The 17,238-nt window shown below is 44.4% G+C and overlaps 1 long non-coding RNA gene and 1 pseudogene across 1 annotated transcript; one reads left to right on the forward strand and one right to left on the reverse strand.

Moving 5' to 3' along the window:
• Positions 1 to 866: 866 nt before the first annotated feature.
• Positions 867 to 1,760, reverse strand: LOC115390604 (uncharacterized). The gene is made up of 3 exons (XR_003931694.1): positions 1,656 to 1,760; positions 1,431 to 1,515; positions 867 to 1,128 (listed from the first exon to the last, which is right to left on the reverse strand). It is a non-coding gene; the product is annotated as an uncharacterized LOC115390604 (long non-coding RNA).
• Positions 1,761 to 7,823: 6,063 nt separating this feature from the next.
• On the forward strand, positions 7,824 to 15,395 carry LOC115389812 (transmembrane emp24 domain-containing protein 1-like; annotated as a pseudogene).
• Positions 15,396 to 17,238: the final 1,843 nt, after the last annotated feature.

Here is a 17,238-nt window from a genome sequence, read left to right on the forward strand (position 1 = left end):
CTTCCATCCATCCAGCTTTCAAACTGTTTTATCCAGTTTAGTGCTGGAGCCAATCCCCAAGTCCATGAAACATATTCAATCCCTATGGCACCATTGAAGAGAACTTTAAATATTTCTCATTCAGTTGAGTCGAAATCACTTGTGTTTACTAAATCCAGCAGCTGGTGAAATCATCTTATCCAGTTACATTGTTTTCTGTGAAAGATGCTAACCTTTGAGACACAGATTGGACTAAACAAGCACTAAGAATTCAGCCAGTTTACAGACACATTAAAGCCCATCATCCGTTTTAAAATTGACTTTAAAGAAAAGCTCTAATTGTAAGGCAGGTAACATTAAAGCGTAGTATTAATGCATCCAAGAGAAGTAATAAAAGTCGCGCATGTATAATTTATGAGGCGTCGTCACTCTCTAGAAGTGACAGGAAGATTATGTGAACGGTTCTATGGGAATTTAAGGCAACGGTGTTCAAAATGCTGCAAAGTGTATAACGCAATTACCAGAGTGCGCGACATTAAAAAAGAAAACACGCAGGTGTGGAATAGGCGATTTTGGGAAACTGTAAAAAGTGACGTAAATGTTGCGTGTTTGGACTGGAAATGAGAAGGAAAAAGAAGCAGAACCAAGAGAGCCCATCTAACACATTTCTCATCGTTGACCTTTTCACTTAAAGAGCAAATGACCCACATGGATCAGTGTAAAGCTTACAACCCCGACTCGCATGACGTAAAGGGAAATAGGGGAATTCTCAAAAAAAAAGAAGACTTTCCATTTCTCCATTTGGACCAAACAAGCAAGAAGCATTTTCCTTTCTCCCCCCCCCCGGCATAAAAATTCACACAATCACACGTCAGCCTCACCTCTATCCTTTGATAAAGTTTGTAGATAAAATATCCTTCTAAGAGCAGTCCCAGCAAGGCCAGGCCCACCAGCAGGAGCAGCAGCCTGTGAGCCGTGGTCGTCCTGGGCTTCCTCTGCTTGGGCATGCTGATGTAGCTGGCCTGGCTGTCCACCATGAACACCTGAGGACAGGCGGCCGCGCCGGCCTCCGGCGCCCCGCCGGGCTTCACCTCGCCGAGGGTGGAAAGGTTAAAGGTCGCAGGGGCCGACATGAGGACGGTGTTCTCACTGAAAGAGAGATGGTCTGTGTTTCAGACAGAAACCGGGGAGAGAAAACCGAGAGATGAAAGTTGCAGAGAACAACAGTGACGAAACATGAGAAAGCGGGACTGACACCGGCCTCGGCTGCCTTCAGTGCTGTGTGCAGAGGGTGCAAGCAGCTTCTGGGAAAGAAAACCATTTCACCATACCAAGACTCCTTCAAAACCACACAAGACACAGATGTGGCACATCTGATAAGTCAAAAAGATACTCGGTCTTACTTATTGTTTCATCTCCACTGTCTTCATAAATCACGAAAAGAAAATTACCTTGAATTGAAATCCTTGTCAGCAGCAGACTAGTGTTCTCTCAGTCCTCTGGAGCTCATTTAAAATATAAGTCAGCAAATATGTTCTGTAAAAAAAAATACAATAAAAATTAAAAACAGAAAGTTTTCTCTCTGGACTGTACCACTGGAGGTTATTTGTCCTTGCAGTCTGTCACTTCTTCTGAGACAGAAAATCTTGTCTGTACAGATTTCAGTCTTGCCTCACCTCTTGCGCTCGCATGCCTGCTGTCAGCTATCACCAATATTGCCTTTCAAGCGAGCTCATGAAAGGAGGAAACGAAGATGACATGGGGAAGAGGCTAAATGATAGAGACAGAGAGAGAGAGAGAAGAGGAGAGAGAGAGAGAGAGAGAGAGAGAGAAGAGAGAGAGAGAAAGCATGAGTGCATGAGTGAGTGTGGGACACTCCCTACAACTACTGACTGTAGTTATCGTTGAGCAGCTGACACTTCCTTTTCTCCTTTTCTCTGACTTCAACTTTTCTTTTTTTTTTTTTTTTCATGGGGGAGCTGAGCACTTCTGGGTTGTTATGTCAGTCTCAGAAGCAGTTTGGCTCCTGCTCTGCTTCTGAGAAACTTGCACAATCTCTTTGCCTGTCTGAGCAATGCATCTGGCACAATTTCAGTCCCTTTCAAACAACACAGTGCAATATTTAAATCCTCCGGGGAGTGAAGGTGGAAGCTGAACTCTGGGTCAAGCTGTTGCAAGTCATCTCTGCAACATTATGCTAATTCGACATCGGCAAAGTTCTCTCATTGACCACTAATGTGTTATCATCAATCTCAGGTGGTTTTATTCTTCCTTTTCTTTTTACTTTGAGGAACCCATGTTGGTTTTATGAGCAGAAAAAAATACGCTGGAGACACAATGATGATGATCATCTGTCTTTTTTAATGTTTTAACCACCATATCAGAGCTGCTTCATTCACAGTTTCCTTGTCTTCTTCATTTTGCCATACATGTATTTGATACGAGTAATTTTAGCTCATATGATTGTAACTTTCAAGCGAAATCTACTTTATCATATTTGGTATATGTTGAGCAGAAGGCAACAAATACATGAAGACATGTGAAGACAGTTTGTCTTTGTGTGTGTGTGTGTGTGTGTGTGTGTGTGTGTGTGTCACGTGTTTCATTCATTTTTAAAAATAGTGAGTCCACACTGTGTTTCATTCTGGCTGAACAAATAGGGACTTTACTAAAGTCATTATTCTTTTTTTTGTTGCTTTTTTGTGATCCTAAATAATTTGAACCCTGCCTTTTGTGTGTGGGTGTGTGTGTGTGTGGTGTGTGTGTTGGTGTGTGTGTGTGTGTGTGTGTGTGTGTGTGTGTGTTTCACAGTCGTCGGTGTAGGAGGGAACACAGATCTCCGTGACAGACTCCATATGGTGAGAACACATACACTCTGACTTACTTGCTGCCCACACACTGTAAATTCCAACCACACACATGCACACAGACACACACACACACACACACACACACACACACAGTTGACATTTGCACTTATCCTCATCCTGACTTTATTTATCATAACAAGCAAGTTAGAATTTACACAAGTGCAGGCGGCTCGCAGGTTTCAGACCCCATGGAGAGACTGAATTGAGGAAACACACACACACAGACACACACTCACACATTGTGCTTATTGCAGATAAAGACGATAGGAGGACAGGCGGAAGTTCACAGCCACAGTGGCTCTGACTGGCTCTAAGAGCTCTGAAACTCATACATACGGTGCAGAGGTGATTCCAGTGACACACAGCAGGAGCTGGTGAACTCGCAGGTATTTTATTAGAGAACATGTTTGTTCATCTTTAAGTATTGAAAGACACACAGGTAATTTGTCTTATTTAAGGTAAAATAAATGATTTATGTTGTGAGCCTGTTGGGGATATAAAGTCATGATGAACTTTGTAACACCATCCCCCCCACACACACCACTTTAAAAGTCCGTCATGACACAGATTCAGCAGGTGTTGGGGTCATTTCAACAAGTCAGTACAGGTGGACTGTAATGGGCAGAAGTGTGTAAACCAAACTTACACAAATAATGAGCAGGAGGAACGGTGGTGTGGATGATAATACGTCCACATGCAGCAATATCTTCACATGAGAAAGATAAAGCTTGCCTCATCAACTGCAACTGCAACATAGGACGAATGACCTCACTGTCTCTACTACTACTGATCACAATGGGAGATTAGAAATGACACATTACTTAGGTTAGGAAAAAAAATAAATCCCTTTTCAAATACACAGATTAGACCGTCACATGGCAGCAGCTCTCTTTAGGTTTGAGGACAAGCTTCAATTCAACCTGCTGAAGCTCAAGGCAGGCATGAGAGTGGGACGAGAACGGTGATCTGGGTGACTTTGAACACAGCATACAATAACTGTTGGTGTGTAAGAAGGGTGAGTCAGAGTATTTCACTCAAAATGCCTCCATAGTCGTCAAAAGAGCACCCTGGGAACACGGTGGAAGAAGACATTCACGTCATACTCCAGTTGACAAGTCAATTTGGACTAAAATATTGAGGAAGATTTTCAGCACCTTGTTGAGTCTGATGGTAACAGAGGAGCCCTGCTCCTATCAGGGTGTATCGAGTCTGTTTGTTAACACCACTAATCTGGAGTGAATGTGTGTTTTAGTTTTGTGTGTTGCCCTTTTTTCTCGTTTCCTCACTGGTGTCCTCCTCTCCCTCTGCTCCTGGATTGCCCTTGATTGTTTTCTGGAGTGTCTCATCAGCCCTGCCTCACAGTGTGTGTGTGTGTGTGGTGTGGTGTGTGTTGAATCCATCAGTTTGTTCTTGTTGGCCCGTCTGTGTACTCGAGCCCGCCGTGCATGCTCCCCTGTCAGTCAGCGTTAATTCATTCAGATACGAGCATCATTGAGATGCGAGGATGCAGTCTGCGGTGTACACACCACCTCATTTTTTGAAGTGGTGCGATAAAGGTCATATCACATATTTGATTACCACACCCCTATTTCAACACGCAGGAAATTTCCAGCAAGCGCCGTGACGCTCAGTGGTGTCTGTTCGGTTTCAGTGGGACACCACAGTTAAAGAAGTCAAACCTTTCACTGGCAAGGTATTTTGTCGATGATTAAAGGCCACTGTTTAGTCCGCATAGAGTTCATGTGGATGAAATGGAGCCTGAATATGATTTAATCAGTTTCACAGCTGAGAAATGCTCTAATTCACACTTATTTGAACTAATGGATCGAGTTTTTTTTTTAACATGAAATGTGATGTAATTGGGATATCATCGCTTTTCTATACAACTTGAGAACAACAGTCATCCTCATTTCAGCTGTGTTTTTATCTCACCCAATGTTACGAAAAACCACAGGATCTGCGTGTCATTTAACGCTTCTTCGAGCTTTGTTCTCTGTGATGTCTCACTTCTCCTTTTTAATTTGGTGGTTGCTTCTTGTTTTCTATTCTGTTTCAACATTAATTTTGATTACTCTGGTGACATTAACCTTTTATTGATTGATTAAAGCAAGATTAATAATAAATATTTGCTTCTCTGATTTTGGGCCGATCACATTATTTGTTTGCATATTGTTTTAAATGAAGGTCCACTCTGTTGTTTTAATTTTGGACTGTCATTAGAATCAGAAAGCTTCACAACATTGTCACACATTGAAAGAAAAGAAACTTTGTTGTTTATTGAAAGAAATTGGCTCATTTTGTATGCTTTATATTTTGATATCATTGTTTTCATTACTGTATAACTGAATAATCAAAGCCACCTGTACTGCAGAAAGCCTATGAAGTTCAGTGAAATCAGAGGACTTTGAATCAGATACCTTTAACGGTTATTTAAAACACACTACAGATGTTTGTCGAAACATTTTGAGGAAATAGAATCACTTTAAAATGATCTGCTGATCAGTGAGCAAATGTTAGTGAATCAATGGAAGGTAATCTAGTGAAAAGATATCGCCTACTTTAAGGCAGGAATGTCATTTGTTTAATGAAGAATTAATCTCAGTGTCAATGGTCGACATTCCACTTAATGTAAGCTATGTATTGTTACTCTGATGGCCGTTGAGTTTAATCTCTTTGTAATATTTTGTTTAATACATCAGTCCTGTGGGACTGTAGGGAAAACAGTTTGTGATGGCGTGACCTTTTTGACAGGAAGTGTTTTTAGGCCATGTGTTCATTTGGTAAATGTAAAAACCAGTGATCCCTCCAGCTCTTGCCATCGTCCTCATGTCATGTAAACATCTGTACCTGAAATTAGGTTTAAGTTAGAATTTTCGTTCAAATTTTTTTTTTGTTTCGTTTTGTTTTTTAGTGGACATGTCCTATGATTGTTATTCAGATGGTTGATGCCCCCCTTCCGTGAGGGTGAGGGGGTCGGCCTGGCTGGGGGGGGCCGGATCGGCTCGGGCGTGCTGCTGCGGCCTGGTCGGTACACGCCCTGGTGTCTGTTGCTGCCCCGGAATCCAGGGCATCGGGGTGGGTGGTTGTGGTGGTGGGGGACAGGGGAGTGGGGTGGATGGGTGGGGGGTGGGGGTGACGGGGGAGGTGGGTGGGTGGTGGGGGACGGGGCGGGGTGGATGGGGGGGTAGATAGGGGGGTGGTGGGCTGTGGGGGTTAGGGGGTTGGGGAAGGTGCGTGTACGTGTATGTGTATATGTGTGTGGGTGTGTATGTGTGAGTATGTATGTATGTTTTTGTATGTGTGGGTATTCATGTAGGTGTATGTGGGTGTGTATCTGGATATGTATGTGTATTAGTGTGACTATGTATGTGTAAGGTGTGTGTGTGTGTGTGTGTGTGTGTGTGTGTGTGTATGTATGTGTGTGTGGGTGTGTATCTGTAAGTATGTATGTATGTCTGTACGTGTGGGTGTATATGTGTGGGCGATTGGAGCTATGTATGAGAGAGTGCGGTGTCCTGTGGGGGGTGGCCCCGGTGGGCCTGGGCGCAGTGGGCCCTGGGTCTGGGTCCTTCTGCTGCCCCCTGTCGGTCCTCACCTTCACTCCTCCTGATGCATGATGGGTGTGTGCTTCTTGGGTCGGTGGCCCTCTGGCCATGGTCACTGTCCGCCATGGTCCTGCGGGGGGGGGGGGGGGTACATACATAGGCACATTTCTTGTCAGGTAAGTGAAACAGAAGCGCAACAGTTTAAGCTCATTAATGACTTCATATGTTACTTTGATCATTCATAAACGTTTAGCTTCTACAGAAACTTGAATTTTTCTGTCCCTAGCCTTAAGAGATGTATTACTCCTGAAAAAAAAAAAGTTGTGCTAGATTTTTAAAGTATTTTATGTAAAAAGAATACATATATCAACTATCACACTATTTGTAGCCATCAGCTTGGTAATATTTGCGTTTTAATCAATTATTTAGAACCCCAACCCCTACGAAAGTGCTGGTCCCCAGTGAGGGTCCAGGAGGTGGGAGCCAACTCCTACGGATCTTTACCACCAACAAACCGTAGCTTCTCGAAATGTCGGGCTTGGTAACCCAAGGCCTTCCCGATATTCCTGTGCTTCTTCAGTCCGTTTTGACGAGCTTTCGACATGGCTGAACGCACTCAAATTGTTCCATAACACACAATCGCGACTACTGTCAGTATGATTGTTACACTGAGTATCTCCAATATGGCGGCGCAGCGAGGGTACCGCCCAAGTCGTGACGTCGGTGAAACCCTCTATGGAGACCGCCGATGGCTCTGTAAGGTGAATAAAGACAAAGGAAACACTGACTGGAATTTATCGCTGGAAGATTTGCTAATTCGTGTCATAAGGATTTATTGGCCACATTGTGACAGATTGGCTGTTGCGCTCGTCTCACAGCGAGAGGTCATAAGTTCAACACGGGCTGGGCCTTCCTGTGTGGAGTTTGCATGTCCTCTGCGAGGGTTTAATTTTGGCACACTGGTTTTCTCGCCACTTTCAAAAAACGCCTGTATGAGATAACTGGTGACCCTAAATTGCCCTGCTTGTGAATGTGAGGTTTGTGGTTGTGGTTGTTTGTCTCTGTGTGTTTGCCCTGTTGAGAACTGTTCATTGGTGTTTTGTCTCTGTAGCTGGGCCTGGCTGTGGTGCCGCTGCCCCTGAATATTATAAAGGAGGTGAAGATACGTGTTGAAGGTAGCTTGCAGTTTCTGCAGGTGCAGTTCATGCCCTGATTGATGCAGTTCGTGTTTTGATGGGTCGTTCATGACACGATGTGCTCTGAGAACCTCTGCTCTCTCCTGATTGGATGCCGATTGCTACTCTCTCTCCTCTGATTGGTCCGCGGCGGGGACGTCCGTCCATCAGGAACGCTGCAAGTTGTGCTGCGGAAGACGGATGCAGAGATGGCCGAACTTAGATAGCCGCGTCTGCCCGGAAAGATTCCTACGATGGATGTTCTGCGGGGGGCAGCGAGGACCGGGGGGCGGCTGCTCGTCCTCGCGGCGGCCCTGTGTCTGTGGCGTGCGGGCCCGGCGAGCTGCTTCGGCCAGAAGCCAGGACAGCGAGTTCACGGTGCTGGTGCCAGCGGGGAGAGCCGAGTGTTTCTTTCAGGCGGCGGTTAAGAACGGAACGATGGAGGTCGAATATCAGGTAACTGTGTGGATGGATATGGGGGGGCTGCAGAGCCGACCGCCCAGTGTCACCAACCATTATCTCGAACTGCACGAATCGCTTCTATTAATAGTTCGTTTGTTTGCGCTGGTGGCAGCTGGCTCGTGCACACGTATCACGAGAAGCATGCGGCTCAACTTGTGTCTGCAAGCAAACAGAAGCTCATAAATCAAATAATCTCTTCATGGAAGACGTGGATCACTGCTTAACAGGACTGTTTACCAGAGCTTCGCAACATAAAGGAAGATCATCGCATTTGCTCTGTAACTTTGACAGAAGTTCAAATGTGACAGAACATACTAAAAGACAGCCTAAACCTGGAGACCAGAGCAGAAAAATCAAGGGAGAATTGTGAGAAACGCCAGAGTCAGCTGGAGCTGAAAGCATGTGATGAAGGCCCAGCCTCAGCTGCTGTAAATGATGGCCATGAGCAAAGTGCACAGATAGATTGTCATCATGGTGCTCCACGGCATTATTTATATGTTCGGCCTGAGAAGTGTCTTGTTGCAGCCTTATTCCTTTAACCCTAACCCTGCAGCCACCCACAACCCTAAATCAAATGAAGCAGTGTAGGATTGCATTAGACTTAAAGCTGACATTATATAATGTCAGCCTATCACTGTCTGCTCCAGGGCACAACAGAAGCTACAAACACAATGATGCTGGTGTCAAATTGCAAACACTCAGTGCTGACAGGGTTTCCTGGAAGAGGGTCAATTCCAAGATGCATGGTAAATAGATTTTGACACAAAAAGAAACGGAATCGAAAAAGGGTTAGCTGAAGGGCTGTCTACTCCCGAAATATAGAACAGCTCAAGTTTTAGTTGGTTGTGGAAAAATGTACTTCTGACTGAGCACAGTCATAATGTAGCAGTATTGAAAACCTCTTGACAGGACAGGTATTAAAGCTAAAGGGCCGGACACCATTAAAACATTTACATGCTGAGTCATTCAGAAAAACAACATGAAGGGTGTGTGATCAGTGACATGTGAAGCCATTAAAGAAAAAAGTAATGGCGTTCATCACCAGGAGCCATTTTATGACGTTTCTGAACAAATATTGGCTCATTTGCCACTATACACTTAATTGCAGGTTAGTTTTTGTTTGTTTTGTGTTCTTGTTATGCAAAGGATCCATCCATATGATGAAATATAGAAATTTTAAGTAAAGTCAGCTGCTGATTTTCTTTTATTTTTAGTTTCAACCTATATGTAAATGTGGCTCTTTTGAAATATCTTCATCAAAAAAGTCAGTAAGGTCTGAAATATGGTGGAGTGAAATCTAAATCCCAAACCATCAGCAGACCACACAACCTTATATCACAGATGTTCAATTGTGATTGTATTTTAACAGATTTTCCTTTGTCATTAAAATGTTTGCTCCCCAGTGGATTATCCACTGGAGTGTTGTGACTGTCCAGCCGATGCAACAACCTTGTAAATGTCAGTTCAAACAGGAACAGGCCTCCTCTGACAGGGAAGTTTGACTCGTCAGCAGTTTCGTTTGTTTAGTGGGAGAGTCCCAGTTCAGAGGCGACCTTATGCAAAGTTACACAAACCCTCGTCTGGAGAGGTTTGGCCTTTTGAGTTTCTTCCATATCCTTCTTTTCAATGTGTTTATTTTATACTCGTGTGTGTGTGTGTGGTGTGTGTGTTCGTCTTCCCAGGTGATAGCAGGCGCCGGCATGGATGTCGCTTCTCCTTCCGCTCCCCTCAAGGCGTCGAATTCATCACCGAGTCCCGGCGCTCCGACGGAGTCCACGTGTAAAGCGCTTCGAATCCGCCTCACGTTTCGCGACTCTGCAGCAGTTTCTCAGCTTGTTTTAATGTCCAGCTTATTTACCTGACTCGCAGGGGTGGAGCCTACGGAGGAGGGCGACTACGAAATCTGCTTGACAACAGCTTCAGCCGCTTCTCGGAGAAGATGGTGTTCTTTGAGATCATCATCGAAGGGCAAGGCGAGACGTGGCGGAGACGACGAGTGGCCGGCGGGTTTGGAGGAGATCGACGGAGCCTTCGGAGTACAACTGGATGATATTCGGGTGAGATTCACACAAATAAGGAAAAAAGTTGATTTATTGTGCAGTAATCATTTCTTTTGTTGCCAAAAGGAAAAAAAAATCTTCAAATGTTCTGTTTTCCACGGATAAATGGGGAAAATGGAGAGAAGTGCTTACAAAAACAATATACTGTAGTGTATATCAACATGAAGTCATCTTAATCCAAGTCTTGTCACTGTCTGCTGCTCAAAACACCAAATTGTTTTTTATTCATTCAAAAAAGCTAATACAAGGGAAGTGCCAGTCCTGAGATCCTTTAATACAGGGGCGTCAAACCTAAAGTTCGTGGGCCAAAACTGGCCCACAAGAAGCTCCAATGTGGCCTAGAACAGGACCTAGCAATTGTAAAAATTGCAAAGAAAGCATTGAATTTTTTTCTAGCTTTCTAAAAAGCTGTGGACGGAGCGCGACGCTGAGACCCGAGCTGAGATATCATCATTACCGTGAGCTGCCTCGTTGCTACCAAACTAGCATCCTCCTCAAAGCCACACTGTCGGTGAAACTGAATGCGATCCGTCGACTAAAGTCGGCTTGACTTCTTTGTCTCGAAGATTGTCTGTGTTGTTCAACTGAAGTTAGCAAGAGAAGCGGCTCCCAGCAGCGGGCCAGACTTTTAGAAATGTGGAACCTCAGTCTGTCCTCGGTCCGCTCATCAAAAAAAAAATGGGAGAGCTGACAACTATCAACTCTTCCTGTTGAAAATACTTTCAGGTTTTTTTTTGGGGGGGGTCAAAAATCAATATTTCCTGAAATAAATCACTTAGGGGTGTAACGGAATGCTAAACTAGGAAGTGATCTGAGATACGAAATAAAAATTTAGAAAACCACCTGATGGAAATGATGAATTTGATGAAAAGCAATTTGACAGCAAGAATTGCAGATTGTAAAAGTTTTGCTCTACAAATAAAGAATTTCTTAAACATACATGAAAAGGTCTAAAAAAAAGTTTGTTTTTAGTGCTTTTGTAGTTTTGGTTCAATAGGCCAAAAAACCTTGGTCTGTTTGTTGTTCAGTCCTCTTCACTATGTGCACAAACAAACGTTTCACCATCCTCTTCTATTCTCCTCTTTACAATATAAAAGTTAAATGTTGTATTTTGAGGTAGCTTGTGGCTCGTGCAAAATACAAGCATCAAATTCTGTTAACAATAGAAATGCAGACATGAAATATTCTTGACTTTCCTCCTTATGCAGACTTACATGAACATAAAAAGGTATTTCTGCCTGTCTACAGTACAAAACAAAATATTCTGACATTTGTTTTGTTATTTAGACTACAGACAAAAGCAATCATAAAATCTCAAAAGATGCTTGTTGTTGTAAACAATGAGGAGAACTTGTTCCTTGAAATGAAAAGGAAAACTAAATCCTCCTCAGCGCTGCAGGCTCCTGTGAGAGATGTTCAACATTCGACTCATTTTAAAGTTATTTCTGATGCCAGGAAAACAACAGTTAACATAAGTTTAACATAAAGTTCACAGACACTCCACTCTATTTTCAGTGTCTCATTTAGTTGTTTCTTTAATTATTTCAGTTAACATCCATCCATCCATCCATTTTCTACCGCTTATCCGTGGCCGGGTCGTGGGGGCAGCAGTCTCAGCAGGGATGCCCAGACTTCCCTGTCCCCCGACACTTCCTCCAGCTCCTCTGGGAGGATCCCAAGGCGTTCCCAGGCCAGCCGAGAGACATAGTCTCTCCAGCGTGTCCTGGGTCTTCCCGGGGTCTCCTCCCAGTGGGACATGCCCGGAACACCTCCCCAGGGAGGCGTCCAGGAGGCATCCTAAACAGATGTCCGAGCCACCTCAGCTGGTTCTTCTCGATGTGGAGGAGTAGTGGCTCTACTCCGAGCTCCTCCCTGGTGACTGAGTTCCTCACCCTATCTCTAAGGGAGCGCCCAGCCACCTACGAAGGAAACTCATTTCGGCCGCTTGTATCCAGGATCTTGTCCTTTCGGTCATGACCCAAAGCTCATGACCATAGGTGAGGGTGGGAACGTAGATTGACCGGTAAATCGAGAGCTTCGCCTTTCGGCTCAACTCCTTCTTCACCACGACGGACCGATACAACGACCAGCATCACTGCAGCCGCTGCACCGATCCGCCTGTCAATCTCACGCTCCATCTGTCCCCCACTCGTGAACAAGACCCCAAGATACTTGAACTCCTCCAATTGAGCCAGAGCCTCTAAACTGACCTGGAGGGGGCAAGCCACCTTCCTCCGGTCGAGGACCATGGCCTCGGATTTGGAGGTGCTGATCCTCATCCCTGCCGCTTCACACTCGGCTGCGAACCGCCCCAGTGCATGCTGTAGGTCCGGTTCAATGGAGCCAACAGGACAACATCATCTGCAAAAAGCAGAGATGAAATCCTGTGGTTCCCGAACCGGACCCCCTCCGGCCCCTGGCTGCACCTAGAAATTCTGTCCATGAAGATTATAAACAGAACCGGTGACAAAGGGCAGCCCTGCCGGAGTCCAGCATGCACCGGGAACAGGTCCGACTTACTGCCGGCAATGCGACCAGACTCCTACTCCGTCATACAGAGACTGGACGGCCCTTAACAAGGGGCCCCGGACTCCGTATTCCCGGAGCACCCCCACAAGACATCACGAGGGATGCGGTCGAATGCCTTCTCCAAATCCACAAAACACATGTGGACTGGTTGGGCAAACTCCCACGAACCCTCAAGCACCCTATGGAGGGTATAGAGCTGGTCCAGTGTTCCACGACCAGGACGAAACCGCATTGTTCCTCCTGGATCCGAGGTTCGACTATCGGTCGGATCCTCCTCTCCAGTACCCTGGAATAGACTTTCCCGGGGAGGCTGAGGAGTGTAATCCCCCTATAGTTGGAGCACACCCTCCGGTCCCCCTTTTTAACCAGGGGGACCACCACCCCGGTCTGCCAATCCAGAGGCACTGTCCCCCGACCGCCACGCGACGTTGCAGAGACGTGTCAACCAAGACAGTCCCTGCACATCCAGAGACTTAAGGTACTCAGGCCGAATCTCGTCCACCCCCGGTGCCTTGCCACTGAGGAGCTTTCAACACTGAATTACCAAATGCATTTGAACGCCTCACAGTGTCATGTCCGAGCTGCCTTGACCCGCAGCAGAGGCTCAGTACATCAGGAGCAGGGCCGGCTCTAGGCATAGGCGAACTAGGGGTAGTACAAGGGGCGCCACGACGCTCTGTGTTCCGTGTGCCCCGACACTCGCACTGCTCGGTATCGTTCGGCATTGCTCCTCAGCAACCCCCCTCCACTCAACAACTCTCGGGACCGCTCGAAAAACGTGCTCCCAAGGGGTGCTCGTCTCAGGCTCGCCTAGGGCGCCTCCGAAGCCTGGGTCGGCCCTGATCAGGAGGTAAATGTTTTCCTCAAAATGCAAAGCCAACTCTAAACTTCTCGGTCGAACAGCGCCGCGCAGCTTCACGTCCTGGAAACTTTTATTTCGATTTTTATTGCGTGTGTTTTTCAGTTTGACCTCGTCATTTGTTTTTCTCCCACGGAATTTTGATGCAACCCTCTAACCCACTAATTTCTGTTTTGTTTGTTTTTGGAGAATGTTTCTGAAGAATTTCCGACCCCCTTTCTTCCACTTTTCATCTGAGTGCTGTGAACCTCAGACACGCTGGGGAAGTGAGACAGTTTTGAAATGCACACAAACGTGATATCGGTTTTTGGTTTATTGTTGCATTTGCTGACGGTGTGGAAAAAGGTAAACAAAGAAACACCAGACTCAAAAGAAAAAACATATATCAACAGCTGTCTTTTAGAATAGAAATACTTGAAACGGGTCCTCAGTGTCTTAGTTTTTAGCAAGTGATGATTTAACGGGCCCCATGAGATCAATACACGATGTATCACTTCCTTTATTTCCACACGTCTCATTTTGCGGTCCCGACATGTTTCCTCTCAGGAGTCCATGGACTCCCTGCACAAGCGTCTGGAGCGCAGCCGGCAGATGCAGACGGTGCTGCGGGCCTACGAGGCCCGGGACCGGAACCTTCTGGAAGACAACCTGTGGAGGGTGTCGTTCTGGTCGTGCGCCAGCGTGCTGGTGATGCTCTGCGTGGCTCTAACACAGGTCAGCAAAGCCCCCACACACCTGCTCAGCCCCACACTCTGTCAGCATTTAGCGTCTGTGAGTGATTTCCTGAAACAAGGAAACATGACTGACTCAACTCAACGCTGATTAATGAAAGCAGCAGATGTTGGGAATTTATTCCTCCTGTTGTTACATTTGTGTGTTCTTGGAGTCTTGTAGGAGTTTTTCTGGAAAAGTGATTCAGATTTTTAATTGTAGAAGCCTGTTTTCCACAAACTGACCTCAGTTTCACCTTTCACTTCAGTTCATACCTGATGTCGTTGTGGAATGACGTCTTGATCATGTAAACCGATTCCAACATAATTTTCAGGCTTTTTATGAATTGAATTTTCTTCCCCCCTCAAAATACCAGTTTTGTTTTTGTAATTAAAATTGTAGTGAAGTTATTTTAAAAAATTAACTAGACTAATTACATTAAAGTAAAATATGTTGGTCATGAAAATGAAGGGAAATGTCTCTGAAAAAACATAACGCCCGGCGCCTTTTTGTTCTTTCACAGGTCTACACCGTCCGCAAGCTGTTTGACGATAAGCGCAGGGTCTGCACGTAGAGGAGAGACACAAACGGCTGCAAAATGAAAAGCACTCCAGCTCAAGACGTCTCCAGATTATGTCCTGTTAAAGGTGCAGTCTGCAGAATCCAACAGAAGCATTTAACTGTGTCGACTGGCGGTCAGTCGGTCACTGCAGTGCCCCGTTTGTCTTCAGTGCAGCACTTTTGAATTCCTTTAAGTTAGTATTTACCATCAGCTGCAGCCTGGTTTTTCTTCACCGTACGATCTCACAGGATAGAAATGCTGCGGCTAGCTGGTTAGCATGCTAACTTCACCCCCAAATCTACTGGAAAAACTGACTTTCTTTTATTAGCTTTTTATTTTAAAAAATGAATATTACATATGGTACTTATGTTAAATTTGTTGTCAACATGAAACTGAATGGTTTTAATTTGTAGAAGTTTCTTTCCAGAGCATTTCCTCAGCAATAATTAAATGTGTGGATCTTATTCCCTCACATGATTTAAATACTGAGAAATCTGGTTTACGATCATCTGCAGCTTTTAATGTCGCATCCCTCCACGAATAATCATGTTGTAGTGCAACTGCTGTTCTTTTATGTCTGAAAACTCGTCCTTTAAGGTAACATTGCCATCAGAAAACAGGTTTATTGAATTTTACTGCTTCATCATGACCTACAGAGCTTTCAGTTGAAAAACAAAACGATGCCATTGTGCCGCTTTTTGCTCTTGTCCGCCTTCACAGTGAAGATCTGCCAGTATCTAAATATTGGTGATTTGAATTGTGATCACCGACCGTTTCCTTGGTTACAGCCTTATTGACGAGTTATTTTAGGATGTTACTGATTTCTTCTCATGTGCCATTTAAAGAACTGACATGTTGACAAATTGCAAGGCGGAGCGGGAAAGACGGATGATCTCCAGTGTGAAGTGCGTCCGCGACTCAGCCGTCTTCCAGTCAAAGCATCTGTCAGGAGGATCATTGTTCGGTTCCAGCTTTTGATTTCTGAGGCGATCAAACATGCTGATGTACGGTTTAGCTGGCAGTTTTATCCAAATATATATGAGTGTATTGTTTTCATTTTTATAGAACCGTCTGTGGCTTTGTAAGATAATTAAAAGAAATGTTTGTTTTTGGATTCACATGTAATAATAAATGCATTTTTACACAGGATATACATCTTTGATGGGAAAACTATATATTTGTTCGTCCTTCACTGGTTTCATTCAGACCAGGATTGAGGAGTAGTGGAGCCTTCTCCACGTGAAACACACATCTATACACACATTCAGTCACAACAAACCTAAAACGCACGTGGGAGGAAGTGGGAGTATCCAGAGAAAAACTACACAAGTATCGAAGGAACATGAACACTCATCATATCCGTCGCCACACAGTCACACATCACTTTCATCAAGACCCAAAAATTCCACCTCAAAGTTTTGCTTCTAAAACATTTTTTTTTCTTTGTGCAGTCCAGAATAAAGTTACCTGTCAAACATTAATAAATAACAAAAATTGAGTTAATACAAACAGAATTTATGTTCTCAGTATGTATTAGATTTGTTCATACAGTTGTAAGGAAATCCCTCACATGACTCATTGTGTACTACTTGGCCTCATCATGTTTTTAGTGATCATCTTTATGGGAACTTGGGCTCCACATTCTGTGAATATCTGAAATTATTTAGATCCCAAAAAAGAAATATCTGTACACAGTCACATTTTTCTGTGATTCTACATTCCCATAATGCTCTGTCAAGCCCCCAAAATGACCAAAATCACCCTTCACACCTCAGTGTTTAACCACATACTGATTAAACCAAAGCCCTAAAACTACGTTTAAACCTCTCACAGCCATGAAACGGTGGTGGAGCTCCACAGCAGTGGAATCAAAGATCGACCTCCACAAAATGCAAGAAGACAGCACAGACACCGCTTGTCTGTATATTCACAATTTTTGCAGCTGCAGCTCCACCTAATGCCTGCTCTAAAGAATGTCCCCAACAAGGTAAAGCACTGATGACAGTTCTGTGAAGCTGGTAAATAAACTCACAAATAATGCAATGTTTTTTAGGAAATTTTCAAAATAAAGCATGTATTTAAAGAACTTGACTGTTGTATAGTTACCAGAAAAAGAGATAATAAAAAAATAATAATAATCAAGCAGAGGCGGAGCGTAGGTCTCAATACAGAGGGGTCAGAGCATTCTCGATGGGCCCTTATGATAGTAATTTTACCATTCAAACAATGCCTCATGCTACCATCAAACAACACACTAATGCTCACTTTTATTGAGCCAAGCAAACCTACATGCTTCAGAAAGCAGAATAAAGTCACAAACCAGTTCACAAACTTGTTCTGAAGAACAAATACACATATGCACAAATGCAGCCTGACAGGTGTCACTCTCAGAGCGTCCGCTGTCCATGGTGCTGAAAACTCAGATAAAAACTCACGAGCTAATCTGTACCATCTTTGATACAGCTTAAATATAAAATGAACACAGC

Source organism: Salarias fasciatus, chromosome 6 (genome assembly GCF_902148845.1).
Source record: "Salarias fasciatus chromosome 6, fSalaFa1.1, whole genome shotgun sequence".
NCBI classification, from domain to species: Eukaryota; Metazoa; Chordata; class Actinopteri; order Blenniiformes; family Blenniidae; genus Salarias; species Salarias fasciatus.